The 17524-nt window shown below is 45.8% G+C and overlaps 1 protein-coding gene across 19 annotated transcripts in view; it reads right to left on the bottom strand.

Moving 5' to 3' along the window:
* Positions 1-17524, bottom strand: part of LOC147377050 (uncharacterized protein C1orf226 homolog) — a 361444-nt gene that overhangs the window by 216478 nt on the left and 127442 nt on the right. For 5 of the 19 annotated variants that reach the window (XM_086393799.1, XM_086393802.1, XM_086393795.1 and 2 more), the window contains exon 1: positions 5368-17258. The exons of the other annotated variants lie outside the window; for them this stretch is intronic. The gene's annotated coding sequence lies outside the window, so the exon portion shown is untranslated. Of the gene's footprint in view, positions 1-5367; positions 17259-17524 lie in introns of those variants that run through there. 19 annotated transcript variants of the gene reach the window in all.

The raw sequence follows: 17524 nt of genomic DNA, 5'->3' as shown, positions 1-17524 counted from the left end.
CAGTCTCCCAGTCAAAGGATGCACAAAAATTGGAGGAAGTGACATGTACGCTGAAATCTGAAAGATGCCTCAAAGTTTCGGAGTTGGGAGTTAAGAAGAAATAAACTACACCTGGGAAGGCCTGAAGGCAGGAAAGGACATGGTATAGCTGAAAGAAGTCCAACTGTAACACAGAAATGGCAGCGGAAGAAAATAAAGTGGCGAAATCAGCCGGAGCCACACCCCTCCTAGGTGCCCTTCTCAGTTACATGAAGGAGTTAACAGCATCCCAAGAGTAGGGCTGAAGCAGGGTGGGTAGCATGATGGACTGGCGCTTTTAGAAAGCACCTCCTATGGACGATGCAGAGGAGAGCGCACGGCGGGGCTGCTCCAGTAACATAAGCCAAGCTGAAGTGGGGCTGTGGCGGCAACGTAAGTGCGGAAGAACCTGCATTTATTCCACACTTTTTGTTGTCCAGATTTTTATGTGCTAAGTCTCAGAATTCCTGAATACCCTATCAACCTCCTTTTTGGGCTTCTCTACCAAAAATTCCTCTGTGGTCCTACTGAATGGGATATGATAGCTTCTTTCAGAAGGAAGGTGGAACTTGCTTTTCTGCCCTAAGTACTCAACCCTTAACACATCATCTTACATTTATGCAGTACTAATACGTGAGCTTTCATTTCATTTCACCCCCCAAGCCCTCTGAGAGAGGCAGAACTGGTATTTTAGCCCTCTTTAAACAAGGAAACGTTTAGAAAGCAGATGCAAGACCAGCTTCTAAAGACTGGTGAGTGACTTTGGGGATGGACTCTGCAAATCAGTTGGAAGAAGAGAGACAGTACCCTTTGATCATGTTCCCTGAGTTGGTTCCATGTCTGGCTTCCCGCACTACATCCTCTCTAACATCTTTTCATGATGCATCTTATCTTTTTAAAACTGCTGGAAATAAATGCTTTGGAGGATGTGCCCCAGGTGGAGAAACCACTCCCCAATCCCAACTGTGCTTTGGTCACTACCATTAGGGCACACTGCACCAGGGCTGGAACCCGGATGAAAATTCACACCATTCAACTCCCATACAAGGGTCAGTCCACTCCATTACCTGGATGAATGAAGAGACACAGGGACAAGCACAGAGATGGGGAGATGGACCTTAAGGCTCTATATCTCCCTTCTTCGTCTAAAAAAAAAAAAAAAAAAAACTTCAAAGGAACAATTTTCATGTCAGCAAAACCAGATCAAATGGGACCAAAGAAAAAAGCAGATTCCCCTGACAGCCTCCCTGGATTGAGGTTTCCTGTGCCAGTCATGGAAACACTATCCTTTATTCAAGGCTCAATTATAGCCTACACACACGCACGCAGAGATCACCACAAACAGCTGCCCTGAGTAGCCAACAGACTCTAACTGACGGGGGAGGAAGGAGAACGGAATCGTGGGGACATTAGTTGAGCCCCTGTATCCAGGCAAGTATGTGCGTGTGCATGCGTACTCAGCTGCTCAGTCATATCTGACTCCTTGCGACCCCATCGACTATGGCCCGCAAGGCTTCTCTGTCCAAGGGACTTCCCAGGCAAGACTACTGGAGCAGGTTGCCATCTCCTACTCCAGTGGATCTTCTCAACCCAGGGACTGAACCCACGTCTCCTGCACTGGCAGGCAGACTCTTTACCACTGAGCCAGCTGGGAGGCCCGTGCATCCAGGCACACCTGAAGCCAAACTCCAGCCCTACATCGTCTCTTCCAGTGCGTGTGTGTGTTCTCAGTCGCTCAGTCGTGTGCGACTCTTCATGACCCCACAGACTGTAGCCCGCCAGGCCCCTCTGTCCATGGGATTCTCCAGGCAAGAATACTGGAGATAAGCTTTTATTCATGGCAGTTAGGTTTTCTGATCATTTGGAGCAAAGGTGTATTAACTGATACAAAGAATAAATTGGTATAGTAGTATAACATTTCTGTAAAACAGTATAGCAATATGTATCAACAGTTTAAATTGTTCATATACTTTGACCTAACAAATTCATTTCTAGAAGCCTAACCCAAGCAAATAATCTAAAATATAAGCAAAGCTCTATGCATAATGATATTTAGTGCAAAAGCACAAACTACAAAATAAACTTAGTGGTCCATGGCCCATGGTGGAGAAAACTTTAGATCAAATTACATTATATCTTTCAGTTCAGTCGCTCAGTCGTGTCCAGGCCTCCCTGTCCATCACCAACTCCCAGAGTTCACTCAGACTCATATCCATTGAGTCACTGATGTCATCCAACCATCTCATCCTCTGTCGTCCCCTTCTTCTCTTGCCCCCAATCCCTCCCAGCATCCGAGTCTTTTCCAATGAGTCAACTCTTCGCATGAGGTGGCCAAAATACTGGAGTTTCAGCTTTAGAAATTTCTTCCAAAGAAATCCCAGGGCTGATCTCCTTCAGAATGGACTGGTTGGATCTCCTTGCAGTCCAAGGGACTCTCAAGAGTCTTCTCCAACACCACAGTTCAAAAGCATCAATTCTTTGGCACTCAGCTTTCTTCACAGTCCAACTCTCACATCCATACATGACCACTGGAAAAACCAAAGCCTTGACTAGACGGACCTTTGTTGGCAAAGTAATGACTCTGCTTTTGAATATGCTATCTAGGTTAGTCATAACTTTCCTTCCAAGGAGTAAGCGTCTTTTAATTTCATGGCTGCAGGATAGAATATTATGAAATCATTAAAATGCTACATTTACCACAAATTATTAAATGTGAGGTTAAACGTTTTACCTGAAATCATACTTAAAAATTAAGATTCAATGAATTCCCTGCTGGTCCAAGGATTAGGATCTACACTTTCACTGCTGAGGGCCCAGGTTCAATCCCTGGTTGGGGAACTAAGATCCCACAACTCTCAAGGCATGATGAAAAACATAAAAAAGTTAAGATTCAAAATTGTTTATGCACTGTGATTTCAGCTTTGCAAATAAAAATAAAATATTCAAAAATGCTAGAAGATAATGTACCAAATGCTAATAGTGGCCACTTCTCAATAGAGACATTATAGATGATGCTTCATTAATTTTTTTACTCTTCCCTCTTAAATGCTCCAGTATTAACATATCACTTTGATGGTCAAGGAAAAAAACAGTAAAACTATCGCTCTAAATTAAATTCATTCTTCCTCATAGTAAACAGAGTTACCCTCCTTAAAGTCTCCACTGAAAAGAGTTCTGTGATTCCAACAGAAGGACTTCTGGGACCGCACATGGATCCCTGGGACAGCCTTTCAGGTATTTCAAACCCAATCAAAGCCTGATTGTTGCCCTTTCCAGGTTACAATCACTGCTTTCCCAGCCATCCCCACAGACCAGCATGGGCTCTTCCACGCTCCTGTAAACATGTTCCAATGTGTCCATATCCCTTAGAAAATGTGCTTTTCTGAACTCATCGCAATGCGCCAGGTGTGGTCTAATAATTGGTGCTGAGGGTGTGGGGGTCTCACATTCCTTATTCTGGATACAGCATCTCTATTAATGCCGCCTAAGTTCTTATTATCTTCTAGCTCAGGATAGGAGTGAACACAGCATCGCAGGCTCCTAAGACGAAGATGGAATTCACCGCAGCAACATACACAATCTCCTCTCTTTGGACAACTCCCAATTCTCCACAAGTCATCCTCCCACATTCCCCAAATAATTCCTCAGGGGTGATATCACTCTGAACTTCACTCAGAACAAAGTCCAGCTCAGTTGCTCGGTCGTGTCTGACTCTTTGCAACCCCATGGACTGCAGCACTCCAGGCTTCCCTGTCCTTCACCAACTCTCAGAGCTTGCTCAAACTCATGTCCATTGAGTCGAACGAAGTCCAGAGCTTGCTAAACCCTGGGGGAGGAGTGCCAGGGAAGAGGCAACAGAAGGCCTGAGCTTCAAAGCTTTCTGGAGATAATCCTCTGCCCCCAGTGCCAGGCACCAATAAGTGAGTGAGTGAAAGTTGTGTCCGACTCTTTGCGACTCCATGGACTATACAGTCCACGGAATTCTCCAGGCCAGAATACTGGAGCGTGTAGCCTTTCCCTTCTCCAGGGGATCTTCCCAACTCAGGGATCGAACCCAGGTGTCCCGCATTGCAGGCAGATTCTTTACCAACTGAGCTCTGAGGGAAGCCCTGCCAGGCACCAGGGCCTCAGAGAATACATGGGGACTTGGGCCAGATTTCTGTTCAACCTGTTTCTGTGGGTGTAGGGAGGGTAGCCTCAAGCCCAAGGGTCACAGAGAGCTCCTTTCCAAATCTCAGAACATGCAGAGCCTTTTGGGAGGTGAAGTGGGATGCTTCAGTATTATTTCTGTGTCATCCAACATGTTCCGAGTGGAGTTCAGGGAAAGGTTTAAAAAGCCTTATCCACAGCAAACATCTACTTGCAAATACCTGTGTACACATACATGCACACGCACCCAGGTTTTTACCCTATTGAGCAGCAGTGTTCCCCTTCCCTGAAGCATTTTCTGGGTATGGTAGCACTGGGAAAGGGATGTCAAACGGCAAGTAATTTTTTTTTTCCCCAAACCACAGACAGAAACTGAAGCTAAGGAAGTGCAGTGGGTTTCCCAAGATCTCATATGGTCAACTGTCCCTGGTGCCAACAGCTTCCGCCTCCAGGCACTCAGCTTCAACCACCTGCCACAGCCTCCTCCTATAAAGCCAGCAAACTGCATCAACTGCCCCTGGATTCCAGGACCAATGAGACAGTTTGTATCCTGCTTAATTTGCATTTGCATACAGAACTCACAGTTCTTAATTTCAAGTGGGTAAATCAATTAGGCCAATCTGTTACAACTGTCCTCAAACCCAGAATCATATGTATTAGACACAAAATATTTAAATGTTAAAATACAGTCCATTCAGTTGTATTCCAGTACAGGAGTACTTGGGGAGTGGAGGGAGGTAAAGGTTGATGGTTTATCACCACTCACTCAAGGGGCAGGAGAAAGTGTAGGGATTTATACACATACACGAGACAAGCAAGCCATGCTCTGCTCTCCAGGGATTTTCCTGAGAATTTCCAGGAGTTCTAGTCTCTCAAATGTGCCAAGTCACAAAACTAGAACTAAAATCTCCCAAGCATGCTAAGTCACTTCAGTTGTGTCCGACTCTTTGCGACCCCATGAACCATAGCCTGCCAGGCTCCTCTGTCCATGGGATTCTCCAGGCAAGAATACTGGAGTGGGTTGCCATTTCCTTCTCCAGGGATTCCCAACCCAGGGATCGAACCCTCATCTCTTACATCTCCCGCATGTCAGGTTGGTTCTTTACCACTAGCACCACCTGGGAACTCTGTGTGGTCTCAAATACGTCCCCGGAAAAGCAAGCACAGAAACCACTGAAAACTCCCGTGTACACGTGTTACCTTTCCAGAGAGGCTGGGGAAATGGCAGAAGGCACAGTGTCACGGGCTGCGGCCAGCCCTGCCAGTTAGCTCCTGTTTATCCTCGGCAACATCAGGATCACACCATCTATTGATCCTTGCAGAGGTTTAAAGGGCTAAATAAAACGAGCGCAGTGTGAGGAAGCAACCAGCACGTAGCAGCTCAGCACAAAGGCTGTAAATGGTGCTGTTCCCTCTGCCGCCCTTTAAGGGATATCTTGGCAAGATTCCATTAGGAGGGTAAAACTTCCATCTGGTCTCCTCCTGCCTCAGGTTCAAACACATAATTCTAGAAGCAGATCCTAGCAGATCTGATGGTCAAGTGTAACCTAAAGCTGCATCTGTGGGGAGAGACAGTGAGAGTGTAATAAGTCACCACCCCTGTAAGGCAGGGGACTGGAACTTATCCAGGGACGAGGAAGCAGGACAACCAGGAGAAGCACTGAGGAATATCTCAGCATCTTTAATCAATCATTCCGTATTACCTGCAGGGTATCACACAGAAGAAGAAAACCTGACCCTGCTCTCCAGCTGCTTACTATTTAGCTGAGAAAACAAGGCCCCGGCCCCTGAGACCATGGATAAGACAATTCTTTCTCTTTGGCCTCAGAAGAGACATCTAAAAGGGGACAAGGGGCGAGAGTGTTGATCGAGACAGTCTCCTCCAGCCTCTCCACACTAAACTCTCAAGGCAGGCCCCGAGTGTCCAGCTTGCCATGTCATCTCCAAGGCCAACAAAGAGCAAGGCATAGGGAAGGCTCTCAATAAATATTAGGTCGATAAAATCGGCGTAAGAAGGAGGGAATTCAATTTGAATCTGAGGACTCACAGACTTAGAGAATGAGCTTATGGTTGCGGGGAGGAGAGGGATAGTTTTAAGGAGTTTGGGATGGACATGTACATACTGCAGTATTTCAAATGGATAACCAGCAAAGACCTACTGTATAGCACATGGAATGCTGCTCAATGTTATGTGCAGCCTGGAAGGGAGGAGTTTGGGGGAGAATGGATATGTATGGCTGAGTCCCTTCACTGTTCTCCTGAAACTATCATAACATTGTTAACTGGCTATACTCCAATACAAAATTAAAAGTTGTAAAAAAAAAAAAAAAATTTTGAGTCTGAGGCAACAGAATCATTTGGAGATTTGCTAGCTGCGTGCTGATATCAACAAACATCAGGCTGCTGTCCCTTGTCTCCAAAGCCTCAGGGAGAAACAGGAGTGGTTCCCAGGTCCTCCTGAGGTCCATCTTTTCAGCCAGATCAGCAAGAACCACCCAGAACACTGCAGCACCTTCAGGGTTCTTGTGGGGTTGACTTTTGCTTCAAGTTTCTTGACTCTGCCTTTGACTGTGTGGATCACAAGAAACTGTGGAAAATTCTGAAAGAGATGGGAATACCAGACCACCTGACCTGCCTCTTAAGAAACCTCTATGCACGTCAGGAAGCAATAGTTAGAACTGGACATGGCACAACAGACTGGTTCCAAATAGGAAAAGGAGTACATCAAGGCTATATATTGTCACCCTGCTTATTTAAACAGATCTGAATCCGATTCTCATGCCACACTGCAGGGACATTTCAGCAACTCTAAGGAGCTGGCTCCTGCTCTCTGTTAACTCCCAGGGCAAAATCACAAAGGCTAGACTGACAGGATATTACAAAGATCAGAAATTTTAAGCCTCAGCACCTGCGATTCATATGCAGATGACTCTGAAGACTAGAAAATAAGGAGGACCACTGGGAAGATTATAGGCCTGACAACTCAGTCTGTAATTACAATGTCATTCTCTTCCCAGCTCCCTCTCTGAGCCCCTAAAAGAACATCAGGACAGCCCACTCTCTCCAACACCCCTTTGCTCATCCCTCCCTCACCATCTTATAAGCCTTCCAGGTCAACCCCAGAGCGGGCAGTACCAGAGCCCTCAGTCAACGGGGCCATGATGCCTCCCTCCCCACCCCGCCCTGTGGCCAGCACAAGCAGATGCAGGCAGAGCTTTACCCTGCCTCACGGCACATTCCAGGTGAGGCTCCTGAGTAACCTGGCCTCCTCACACTGTACTACCTGTGCTGTGAAGCTCTCTCCATCAGAGCCCCAAAGAGTCACCCTGGAATGCAGGTTAAGCAAGGACAGTGTGACCCACCCAGGCAGGAGACGCCCAGGAAGGCTAAGTGCTCTCACTCCTTCAGTCCTGCGATGTACGCGCAGGTCAGGCACTCTGCCTCCTCACTCAAAAAAGTGACACTCTGGACAGCTGGCACCTGGTGGTGGAGGTGTCCCAGGGAGGGAAATGCCGCTGGAGAAGAGGCTTGAGAGCCCCTCGGAATGCAAGACCCAACCAGTCCACCCTAAGGGAGATCAGCCCTGAATGTTCATTGGAAGGACTGATGCTGAAGCTCCAGTACTCTGGCCACCTGATGCAGAGAGCCCACTCATTGGAAAAGACCCTGATGCTGGGAAAGATAGACGGCAGGAGGACAAGGGGCCAAAGAGGATGAGATGGCTGGATGGCATCACCAACTCAATGGACATGGCTTTGTGTGGACTCCAGGAGTTGGTGATGGACAGGGAGGCCTGGCGTGCTGCGGTCCATGGGGTGGCAAAGAGTCAGACACGACTGAGTGACTGAATAACAACAAGTCTTTAGGCCTAGGCCTCAGCAACCCTAAACACGACTTCTCCTCTCTCCTGAGCTTGAAGGAGGGCTGTGGAAGAGGAACTCTAAACTGCCTGATTTCTCAAGTCTGTTCCCAGGCTCTTTCTCTGCAGGCTTCCGATGGAAAGGCACTTTGTGTTTTACCTAGTTCTTAAAGATTCATTTAAGGACACTCAGTGCACTTGTTCCATTTCACAGAGACGCAGACCTGAACACTCCCAAGGGAGATCCAGCTGCAGCTGAAAACCCAGCAGCCTCTGTTGCGCACCTCACTGTTTTTTGCCTGCCCCCACCAGGCATGAGAAGCTCCGAGGGAGACCGACACCACCGTGCAATTAAACGTGGCAAAGCGGCCAGCAGGGTTGGTTCCCTTTGTTTCTGCCTGTATTTAGTCAAAACACCACTGTCCAGGTTTGCCTGTGTGTGGTCTTCACGTTGGCCTGAAAACGCTCATTGAAGAGAAGTGACTATTTCTTGATTGTTTACCATACAGACCCAAAGACAATGCCATTAGCAGTTAATTATTACTCAAGACATGGACTCTGCCCTCAAAAACGTGTTTTATGGACTCACCAGTAAACGTCCACACAGTACATGGCCTTACTTACTCACAACGGAATGAGAAAAAAAAAAAGAGAGAGAACTACCAATAAACTCTTTTAAACTGCTCTTCACAATTTCTCATCTGGTTACAGACGGAAAATGAAAAACTCCTGCCTGAACCACCAGTGGGTTGGGTGTGAAAAAAAAAAAAAAGAGGAACAAAAACCCTGGGGCCTCCAGCCCCACTCTGCCCTGAATTCATTCACTCAATAAATGTTTACTGACCGTCTGCTAAATGCCAGGCAGTCTGCTCCCTCCAAACGGCCCCTTTGTCAATCTGTAAAATGTATAATTATTTAAATATTTATCCACTTATAGTAGAATACTGCTTGGGATTTTTTTCAAAATGCATTTATTTCTGTTATAGGCAGTCTTCCACAGTCCATGTGGTGAGGAGACGGTCCTCCAGCACCTCCTTCCTGTTCCTTTGTCCCAGGGGCTGGCTCCCTCTGGGGAGCTAGTGCCCGCCACCCCTCCCTCTCCCCAGCCCTCACACTGCTGCTTCACTGTGGCCCCAGGCCAGGCTGCACATTCCTGCAGGGCATCTCCTCCATGTGTATGCATCCACTCCCAAACTTCCAAACCAGGCTTCCCTGGTGGCTCAGATGGTAAAGAATCTGCCTGCAATGCAGGAGACCTGGGTTCGATCCCTGGGTCGGGAAGATCCACTGGAGAAGGGAACGGCAATCCACTCCAGCATTCGTACATGGAAAATCCCATGGACAGAGGAGATTGGCAGGCTACAGTCCATGGGGTCACAACAACTGAGAAACGAACACTTTCAACACACTCCCAAACACTGACAAAGCACCTTCTTCGCGCTGCATACCGCTTCTCCCGAAACCCCCCACACACAGAGTTCTCCGCTGGACCTCTGGCCCCAAAAAAGGTTGAACAAAACAATCAATCATAATTTCATCCTGGAACAGCTTGGTAATGAAGCTCATGAAGAGATGAACTCAGCCTGAGTAAATAAAACCCACTAGATAAACAGCAAGCCTCCGTGTCAACATTCACATTTCCTTTTTCACCACCGAACATACGACCTTCCTCCTCAGAGACAGTACACAGGCTTTCATTTTACCACACTTTCCCTCACACCTTTAAAGAAGTGTGATTTCTTCAAATACTGTAAGAATAAAATAGTCAAGAGGAAAGACAGGGAAGACCCAGCACCCGAGGAAGAGAGCAGGATCATAAACCTAAGAGAAGTCTTGGGTCCTTTCAGCACTTCAGTTCTATGATTCCCTGAACAAGAACACTGCCAAATGAGAGCCAGACTTTGTTTCATTACAACTGGTGGGAATATCAGCTTACAGCTCTTAGAGGACATGCCCAAGTCTCACTCAGGAAAAGAACTGACTGGAAAATACGAGAACAGGAATTGGGATGAGAGAGTACAGAAAAGCCAAATCTTAACACAACATTTAGGTGCTGGTAAGGATCAGGAAGCAACAGTTAGAACTGGACACGAAACAACAGACTGGTTCCAAATAGGGCAAGGAGTACGTCAAGGCTGTATATTGTCACCCTGATATTTAACTTATATGCAGAGTACATCATGAGAAACGCTGGGCTGGATGAAGCACAAACTGGAATCAAGATTGCAGGGAGAATTATCAATAACCTCAGAAATGCAGATGACACCACCCTTGTGGCAGAAAGCAAAGACGAACTCAAAAGCCTCTTGATGGAAGTGAAAGAGGAGAGTGAAAAAGTTGGCTTAAAGTTCAACATTCAGAAAACTAAGATCATGTCATCTGGTCCTATCACTTCATGCAAATAGATGGGCAAACAGTGGAAACAGTGGCTGACTTTATTTTTCTGGGCTCCAAAATCACTGCAGATAGTGATTGCAGCCATGAAATTAAAAGACTCTTGCTCCTTGGGAAGAAAGTTATGACCAACCTAGACAGCTTATTAAAAAGCAGAGACATTACTTTGCCAACAAAGGTCCTTCTAATCAAAGCTATGATTTTTCCAGTAGTCATGTATGGATGTGAGAGTCAGACTATAAAGAAAGCTGAGTGCTGAAGAATTGATGCTTTTCAACTGTGGTGTTGGAGAAGACTCTTGAGAGTCTCTTGGACAACAAGGAGATCCAACTAGTCCCTCCTACGGGAAATCAGTCCTGAATATTCCTTAGAAGGACTGATGTTGAAGCTGAAATTCCAATACTTCGGCCACCTGATGTGAAGAACTGACTCATTTAAAAAGACCCCAATGCTGGGAAAGATTGAAGGCGAAGGAGATGGGGACGACAGAGGATGAGATGGTTGGACGGCATTACCGATGTGATAGACATGAATTTGAATAGGCTCCAGGAGTTGGGCAGGGAGGCCTGGCGTGCTGCAGCCCATGGGGTCGCAGAGAGTCGGACGCGACTGAGCAACTGAACGGTCCCTCAAACTCCATGTTCACACAACCAACTCTAAAGACGGTGTTACATCAACGAAGACATTCTTATCCTATTTACCCCTTTAATCCAATAGTCTGATTCATTTAGGTATTCTGACAATGGCTTACTTTTTATTTAGAACCAATTACGTACCTGGCCCTGGTACGTACCTACACTACACAGACTCATTATGAAACATGTTGTTGCTCTCAAGTAGCCGACAATCTAGTGGTAAAGATAAAGCCATCACACAAAAATTCAATCCAAGAATAAGAGCTTACCAGTGCAAATGAAATAGTATTGCATGGATGAGATGAATACGGGCTGGAGTGGGTGGGAATGGATCATGGAAGAGAAGGAACACAGGAAGGAAAAAAGGATGCAGAATGGCAACAGAGAAGACGATCAGCATTCCTAAACAAGAGAGCAGGTGTGGATAAAGGAACTGGCAATGACTACAGCCAGTGGGAAGCAAGAAAGGAGTTCAGATGGGCACCCAGCCCGCGTGAAGTACAGGATGTGAGCTGGAGACTAGAGGAGTGTGCAGTCTGGGAATGCATTTCTTTTCAAATCAATTAGAAGAGCTCATTCATCCCTTGTGCCAGGTACTGTGCTGGTGCTGGAGATGCTGGGAGGCAGTGTAAGCATGACAGCAGTGTGAAGGACCTGGACATACGGCCTCACACAGAAACAGCAAGCACACCGGCAATTAAGGGACCGACGGATAATGAGCACGAGGTTCTTACGGGCCAGGAAAGATGGGGCACCAACTTCGTGCTGTTAAGAAAAATAACAACATTGGCATCAGTATTATCAATACTGTTATTCTTAATGGCAGGTTCCATTTACTGAACACCTACCGCATGCCAAGCACTACGCTAAGTACTCATTTAATACTCAGAGAACCCATTAGTCACAACTCCCACCTCTTTTCAACCAGAGAGGCAGCCAGTCTTACAAAGATCACAGAACTGCTAAGTGGTGTTCAGAGTTCAGCACCTCTGGCACTCCCTCTAGTACAAGACACAAGTGATTCCAAAGCACACAAGCTGCCTAGCCGTCAATCGGGTAACACACACCCAAGTGACCCCCTGGCTGAACATCCAAGATGATGCTAGAAATCAAATCCAGTTTCTGTTTTCAGGACTGAATGCCTCAACGTGAAATCAAATACCTCTCCTAGGAGTTAAAAAAAAAAAAGTGAGACTCCCTGAAAGCATTAATATCTCCCTCCTGCCTCTTGCTCTGTGTCTTTCCAGCCTCAACCCCCCAAGGACAGCCAAAGGCTGCTGGCCAGACACTGTCTCAGACCAAAGGTAAAGAGAACACTGGCAACCCTGCCAACCCACAGTACAGTCGTTATGTGCTCCTTTTGATCCTCTATGAGATCATTTAATTAAAAAAAAAAAAAAAGGACCATTTTCATTTCCAAGATTCCCTTTGGAACAGGGTACAAACCTTGAAAGGTTACAGGGAACTTTTCCACAGACACACAACTTACAACAGGGAAGTAGAAACCGCAGTGCCCTTTGAGAAAGGTCTCACAACAAGAAAGGGCACAGCCAGCACTGAAGGTTTTTCAATATGTGGGGGGCTCTTATCAGTCAGAGAGAAGCTCCCAAACCGACCCAGGCCCCAAGACCTAAAGAGATGAACCCACCACGCTCTTGGCCAAGCTGGGCAGAATATTCTTGCAAAATGGTCGTGGGCAAGGGAATATACTACCTGATGCTTTGGTTCTTCTGTTGGAGAGGGAGAAGGGAAGGGGAAATACAGAGGTCTACGAAGGTGGTGATGAGCAGTTTGGAAATGATGTTTAATAAACATATAGACATGGAAAAGGGAGTCAGAGATGAGAAGCAGGGCAGATCCCTCTGGGATATTTATTTAAGGCTATGCATGGGAAAGTGTGTGCAAAGTGTGTACATCTGACACTTGTTGAAGTGACGGCCCCGCATCTCTGCAGAGCCTCTGAGACTGGGTGGCCCTAGCAGCTGTGCCACGCTCCAGTAAGTTGGCCGCTTTGCCTTGGATCTTTTGGCAAATACTTGCCAATAGCTCAGATGGCAAGGTAATTTCTTAATTAAAACAAAGAAAGAAATATCCATCTAGAAGTGGAAAATAAAGAAACAGAATCTATATTGTCAGGAGTGGAGATCGTGAGAAAAGAAGGGTCCCAGGCTTTGGGCAATGAATCAGGAAGAAATAGAAAATATCTGGCTTGATTTCCAAAAAGTGTCCCTTTTCCCTGGCCCCTCTGAAATCACAAGAGATTCTTTAGGGAATTGTCAGGGAGGCAAAGAGACAATCCGACTAAATTATTCAGATGGCAGCCAAAAGAATTTAGAGTCTCAGGGCTGCTATTCAGTAAAACAGATAAACATTTAGTAAACGGTAAAGAGAAAAGGAAGACCACAATTACCCATGGGCACAAATTCTTGAATGCACTCCTCCTCTGCTCTGGCCTGATTGCTTGTCTAGTTCCCTTTCTAGCCCTCAGGCCATCCCTACTTCTCTTCTAGAGGCTTTTCAGCAAGTCCACATTCCTATCAGCTAGCTTGCGCTCTTCCCTTTAAGCCAGGGCTCTGAGACATACTCCAGCACAAAATGGCCCAGAATCTTTTCTCTCATTACCCCAGTTTACCTCTACTTCAGGACAGGAGAGCCCTGAAGTGTCTCCCTTAAGATCGTTCAAACAGACAACTATTGCTAAGTGGGATTTAGTACAAGGGATCTCAAGCCGCCTATCTTAGAGAACAATCCAGGCTCCCAAGTTCAGCTGCTTTCCAACCATATCAGGTACACTTCTCAAGCATTTAGGTATTTCCTTACAGTCTGGGCTTCCCTTCTGGCTCAGCTGGCAAAGACTCTGCCTGCAATGCAGGAGACATGGGTTGGATCCCTGGGTAGGGAAGATCCCTTAGAGAAAGGAAAGGCTACCCACTCCAGTATTCTGGCCTGGAAAATTCCACAGACTGTATAGTCCATGGGGTCGCAAAGTGTTGGATATGACTGAGCGACTTCTACTTTTCACTTTACAGTCTGACAGTCACTCTCCACCCCCACCCCTGGCCAGTAACAGTTAAGAAAAACCTTTAAAGGTTAGAACTTTCCTACAACATCCTGCTGCTACTGCTAAGTCACTTAAGTACTGTCAGACTCTGTGACCCCATAGACGGCAGCAGGCCAGGCTCCGCCATCCCTGGGATTCTCCAGGCAAGAACACTGGAGTGGGTTGCCATTTCCTTCTCCAATGCATGAAAGTGAAAAGTGAAAGTGAAGTCGCTCAGTCGTGTCCAACTCTTCCTGACCCCATGGACTGCAGCCCACCAGGCTCCTCCATCCATGGGATTTTCCAGGCAAGAGTACTGGAATGGGGTGCCACTGCCTTCTCCGACAACATCCTGACTGTTCTCCAAAGGTGGTGAGCTCTCTCATCACAGGAATTTCCCAGCAGAGCATACACGCACACCCAAGTTATTCACAAGGGGTCAGAGTGGGACATTAAGAGGATCTGGCTGCAATCAGGGGAATGGACAGACCCCCGAAAGTCTCATCAAGTGTGTATAAAGGAAGCAGGGGGGGACATGCTCTGTCCTGCAAAAAGGTGGTAAGAAGCACATCCAGTCTCCTGCTGAGCATGTACCATATCCACAGGGAAATATGCAAAATCAACTAAGAAAAACAGAAAAGTGCCCAGGTTGGTAAACCTGACTAGAACCAGATTAAATTACTTAAAAATCTATCTCTGTATTTACACATACCGAAATCACAAAGGGGACTAGCCATTAGTGGAAGTACAGAGAAACAGATTTATAAGTATACATATAGTGTGCATAGCAGCACAGACCAGAGATGGGCAACCCCGGCCCAAAGACACACTGCCAAAGCTGCAAGGCAGAAGACATCCTTTCTGTGAGAGTGAAGGCTGTCATCAAGTCTCTTAGGCTGGTTCCCTAACACAAGCATCACTTGGATTCCTTGCTGTGAATTTTTAATCTCCAGTGGCCTTCTGCTACTTTTTCTACTTCAACCCCAACCTGCCACACCACGTCTTATGCTATGCTCAAAAGACTTTCATTCCAACCAGCTAATCACCAAAACAAAACCACACATTCTCCTTGCAGAACCTTTCCTGACACTTCGCCCAATTCAACCATATCTCCAGAGTAGCAACTTTCACACTAGAGTCTGAGACATATCCTGAAATATCCATGGAAAAGAGAATTCAAGTTGATGGTCCAGATCAACAGCTCCTAAACTTGAACATACATCAGAATCACCAAAGTTCAGTTCAGTTCAGTCACTAAGTCGTGTCTGACTCTTTGTGACCCCATGGACTTCAGCATACCAGGCTTCCCTGTCCATCACCAACTCTCAGAGCCTACTCAAACTCACGTCCATCGAGTCAGTAATGACATCCAACCATCTCATCTTCCATCGACCCTTCTCCTCTCACCTTCAATCTTTCTCAGCATCAGGGTCTTTTAAAATGAGTCAGTTCCTTACATCACAAGGCCAAAGTATTGGAGTTTCAGCTTCAGTATCAGTCCTTCCAATTAATATTCAGGACTGATTTCCTGTAGGAGGAACTGGTTGGATCTTCTTGCAGTCCAAGGGACTCTCAAAAGTCTTCTCCAACACCACAGTTCAAAAACATCAATTCTTCAGCACTCAGCTTTCTTTATAGTCCAACTCTCACATCCATACATGACTGCTGGAAAAACCATAGCTTTGACTAGAAAGACCTTTGTTGGCAAAGTAATGTCTCTGCTTTTTAATAAGCTGTCTAGGTTGGTCATAATTTTTCTTCCAAGGAGCAAGCATCTTTTAATTTCATGGCTGCAGTCACCATCTGCAGTGACTTTGGAGCCCCCAAAAATAAAATCTGTCACTGTTTAAATCAAAATCCTTAATCAAATCCCTAACGATTATACAGGGGAAGTGAGAAATAGATTTAAGAGGCTAGATCTGATAGACAGAATGCCTGATGAACTATGGACAGAGGTTCATGATATTGTACAGGGGACAGGGAGCAAGACCATTTCCAAGAAAAAGAAATGCAAAAAGCAAAATGGCTGTCTGGGGAGGCCTTACAAATAGCTACGAAAAGAAGAGAAGCCAAAAGCAAAGGAGAAAAGGAAAGATATACCCATTTGAATGCAGAGTTCCAAAGAACAGCAAGGAGAGATGAGAAAGCTTTCCTTAGTGATCACTGCAAAGAAATAGAGGAAAACAATAGAATGGGAATGACTAGAGATTTCTTCAAGAAAATTAGAGCTACTGAGGGAACATTTCATGCAAAGATGGGCTCAATAAAGGACAGAAATGGTATGGACCTAACAGACGCAGAAGATATTAAGAAGAGATGGCAAGAATACACAGAAGAACTGTACAAAAAAGATCTTCACGACCCAGATAATCATGATGGTGTGATCACTCACCTAGAGTCAGACATCCTAGAATCTGAAGTCAAGTGGGCCTTAGGAAGCATCACCACGAACAAAGCTAATGGAGGTGATAGAATTCCAGTTGAGCTATTTCAAATCCTGAAAGATGATGCTGTGAAAGTGCAGCACTCAATATGCCAGCAAATTTGGAAAACTCAGCAGTGGCCACAGGCCTGGAAAAGGTCAGTTTTCATTCCAATCCCAAAGAAAGGCAATGCCAAAGAATGCTAAACTCCTGCACAATTGCACTCATCTCACATGCTAGCAAAGTAATGCTCAAATTTCTCCAAGCTAGGCTTCAGCAATATGTGAACAGTGAACTTCCAGATGTTCAAGCTGGTTTTAGAAAAGGCAGAGGAACCAGAGATCAACTGCCAACACCCATTGGAACATCAAAAAAGCAAGAGAGTTCCAGAAAAACATCTATTTCTGCTTTATTGACTATGTCAAAGCCTTTGACTGTGTGGATCACAATAAACTGTGGAAAATTCTCAAAGAGATGGGAATACCAGGCCACCTGACCTGCCTCTTAAGAAACCTCTGTGCAGGTCAGGAAGCAATAGTTAGAACTGGACATGGAACAACAGACTGGTTCCAAATAGGAAAAGGAGTACGTCAAGGCTATAAATTGTCACCATGCTTATTTAACTTATACGTAGACTACATCATGAGAAATGCTGGGCTGGAAGAAGCACAAGCTGGAATCAAGATTGCCAGGAGAAATATCAATCACCTCAGATATGCAGATGACACCACCCTTATGGCAGAAAGTGAAGAAGAACTAAAGAGCCTCTTGATGAAAGTGAAAGAGGAGAGTGAAAAAGTGGGCTTAAAGCTCAACATTCAGCAAACTAAGATCATGGCATCCGGTCCCATCACTTCACGGCAAATAGTTAGAGAAACAGTGGAAACAGTGGCAGACTTTATTTTTTGGGGCTCCAAAATCACTGCAGATGATGACTGCAGCCATGAAATAAAAAGACGCTTACTCCTTAGAAAAAAGTTATGACCAATCTAGACAGCATATTTAA

Source organism: Bos grunniens, chromosome 3, assembly GCF_055505025.1.
Source record: "Bos grunniens cultivar Pamir isolate PY7600 chromosome 3, Bosgru_T2T1.0, whole genome shotgun sequence".
Lineage (NCBI taxonomy): Eukaryota > Metazoa > Chordata > Mammalia > Artiodactyla > Bovidae > Bos > Bos grunniens.
Note: the sequence above shows the minus strand (reverse complement) of the source record. Positions and strands in the feature narration are given on the sequence as shown.